A 3,870-nucleotide genomic window follows, 5' to 3' on the forward strand; every position below is an offset into this window, starting at 1 on the left:
CATATGTACATGCCAGTGTATGTGAATCATCACTACATTGCAGTGGAGATCGTATTCATCGACTCCACTATATATGTGTACGACTCCGATCATTTATGCCTGACACAAGGTCAACTAGAGCGAAATCTGGAGTCGGTGTCTGCGATCGTTCCCATGATGGCTAGACGAGCGAACATCACTGTGCAGGATAGATTGGCCACCGTGCGGAACACGACAACGGCGAGGTAGCAAATATCGTAAGTGTTTGTAATTTTATTTTTGTCATTTACATCTTACGTTCTAACTAGTTTTTGATGTGCTTATACAATATTGTTTAATTGTAGGGGTGATTGCGACATGCTCGTCATCAAGTACATAGAATTTTTGGGTGTAGCACATAAGGTTGATACAATCAATCAGGCATAAATACAAAATTGGAGAAATAAATTAGTATGTCACTAATTTGAATTTAATGGGGATCCGTAAATAATTATATATATTTTTACATTTATTTAAATATTGTATATTTCATTTATTTATTTGTAATAACGAAAGAATTGTAAAATATTAATTATTTATGTAATATTTAAATATTTATTTTACAATTTATGTATTTATTTATAATATTTGTGTGTGTTGTGGATAATGCAGTGTCTAAAAAAATTTCGAATACTACGATTTCAAATAATTAATATAAATAATATGCATAAATAATGTGTGTAACAAATGAAACTAATGAATGAAATATTTTTAAAAAACTAAATCTAATAATTAACATAAATAATATGCATAAATAATTAACGTCAATGTTATAAATAATTACATTGCCAATAGTTATTAAAATTACACATCTGTGACATTGTGAGAAATCTGATTTATACAATATCTTCTAGTATGTCCTGTTGCACCGCACCTACCGCACTTACGAGACTGGTGAAACTCTCCGGTAAATAGTATTCTAGACGTACGTGTACGTCCAGGAGTACGTAGTCCGACTTCTGGTGGCAACAAGTTATTCAGTGGGAGAACGTGGTCGGGAACTTCCCACTCGATTTCGTTTGGTACAGGAAATATTGTTTCCGCATATGTTGCTCTCCAATAACCAGTTATGTAATACACACTGCATAAGGTGTGTGGTAGAAATCCTCTATGCATAGCCACTGCCACTGCATGTGTACACGAAAAACTCTCTAACTGAAATTGTCTACACATGTATGTGTTATCATTCAAGTCCACGATATATTTGAAATTACGTGCACATCTCACGGAGAAGTGAAACTGATCCAATGGTTCTACATATACCTTTCTCGCCACATCTAGAGTCTTGAAGAGCTTATCTTCCTACTTGCACAACTCTGTGATTCCTCACATCGATCATAAAATCACTGTTGTAGCTTGTCACGAATGTTCTCAATTATTGCGAGAATTGGTAACTCTCGATCTTTCTTAAATAAAGCGTTAAGCGACTCTGCATTGTTCGACGTCGTCATGTTGTATCAATGTCCTGAAAATGTGATCGTGCCCAATGTTCGATCCCCATCTCTGTTAGATACTCTTATGCAGCATGTGATTTACTATCTATTTCGACCATGAACTTCTCAAACTCTTCAAAATTGTAAATCTCTGCAGCTCTTCTAAACAACGCAACGATGCCCTTGCCTCGATACTTGGTCTTCAGGTTTCCCTGTATTTGGTACATACAATAACCATGATGTGTCTCAAGGAAGATTTCGGCGATACCATTTATTATTGACTGCCCTCGATCGGTTGCGAATGCAAGATTTTTGACATCCCCAATTATTTCCCTCAACTTCGTGAAAAACCAACTCATCGCTAAATCATTTTCTCCGTCGACTATGCCAAACGTAAGAGGGTAATTTTGGATGTTCGCATCTTAGCATGTTGCAATAATCAACTTGCCCCTGTATCTCGCCTTAAAGGTTGTACCTTCGACTAAGATTAGGGGTAACATTGCGTTTCGAAATCCTCGAACGCATTGTCAAGGACTATAAGGAAATATTTGAAGCGATTATCGTCATCCTTCTCAATAAAAAATGTCGAATCAGTATTAATTCTTCCCATGTTATAGCAATACCTGACTAATGTAAATAAAAATAATCATAATTTAGATAATCTATTAAATATTAAATAAACAGAAGTATAAACAATTCAATTAAATAATTAATTACATATTAACTAAACAATTGAAATAAAATAATTAAAAATTAAAATAACAAAGAAATAAACACTAGACAATGAAATACCTAGCTAATTTAGCATGACTCTCATCGGTCGAACCCATCAAATCTTCAAATGCACATTTTTTAGCCTTCTGATAGTCCATGACTACCCCGTGCTCTCATCGAACGTCATTAATGATGTATGAAAGTCTGTAAAACGTTCGTGGGTCCTGAAATTTGTGCATTATTTCTCGATCAATGAACCATGATCGAGCCTGCCTATGATCATTTCGACGGATACCCACTTCGCAAGTATGTTCTCATGCATACTTACGGACTACAAAGAACTCATTCGTGTTCATCTTCGTCGCTCGTAAACGTCAATGACAACTGTCGTCAATACAAATAATTGTGTATGTCGACTTGTTTGATTTCTTCACTTTAAACTCGAAGTTATAATTTAAAGCAATTCGGTGCACAGCTTCTTGCAATTCTTTCTTTGATTCGAATAGTTGCTCGACATATACATCTTCATCATCGGGAACTACACGCGAACAATTAGAGGACCGTGTACTCGATCCGGCCCGTGAGCTCCCACCCGACTCATGTCTCTTACGGGATAAAGCAATCAAATCCTCATTTGTAAATGCATTTTCATTCCCATTATCTTCAACTATCGATGGAATTCTGTGCGTAACAGTGTGACCATGATGAGTAACAGTGCTCTCGAGAATAACCATATCATCTTCATGAACAATCTGAATTGTATCTCAAATATCATTTACATTACGATTCTCTTCATTTGAAAGTTCGTGTTCACCTTCGTGGATATTCTTCCCCAATAAAGTTACGCAAATAGGAGTCGACTTTCGACCTTGGTTCAATTTAATTAGATGTTTCATTTCCACTTCAGAAGTAACTTTCATAGGTGGAATCGGAATGGTTGAATGCTTATGAAACAAAAATCCCAATTTCATATCGTACTAAGAGGGATCGACGTTAAGTATGTTTTGTATATCATAGTATATTTCTGCAAAGGATGTACTCTTTGTTATAAAAATTATTTTAACCTCATCTCCTTCACTTGTCCATTTTCATTCTTACTGAGCATTTTCATTCATTTGAAATTCACTGAAGTAACGAATTGGGACACATGCTGGTGCCATATCTGCCACACATTAAAAATAATAGAAAATAGATTAAAATATAAGGAATTAATATATAATTTTTTAAATTGTTCATTTCATATTTAATTTAATTTTATACTTAAAATAATTCATTGATTATTTTAATTGTTTCAAAAATATTTATTTCAATTAGTATTAAATATTCATTAATATTTACTTCAATAAACAATATACATTAAATATGAAAAAATAAATTATAAAATTTGAAAAAAAATGATCGGAACAACTAGCCAAGATATCTAGGCCAGCTGTTTCCGATCGGCTGGGATATCTGGGCCGACTGGAAACAGCCAGCCCGAATATCTAGGCTCGCTGGAAACAGCCGGCCCAGATTTTCGGGTTGGCTATTTTCAGCAGGCCCTTACGTTTGGACCGGCTGAAATTTTTTATTTTTTTCCTTTTTCAACGAAATAATGTTTAAATATTTATTTTACAGACACCTATAAATTTTTTCTATAAAATATATGCGTATAGAGATGATTTTTTTTCATTTTTGCTATAAAAAATTATACATCTGTGTTTAA

Source organism: Olea europaea, chromosome 10 (genome assembly GCF_002742605.1).
Source record: "Olea europaea var. sylvestris chromosome 10, O_europaea_v1, whole genome shotgun sequence".
Classification (NCBI taxonomy): Eukaryota; Viridiplantae; Streptophyta; class Magnoliopsida; order Lamiales; family Oleaceae; genus Olea; species Olea europaea.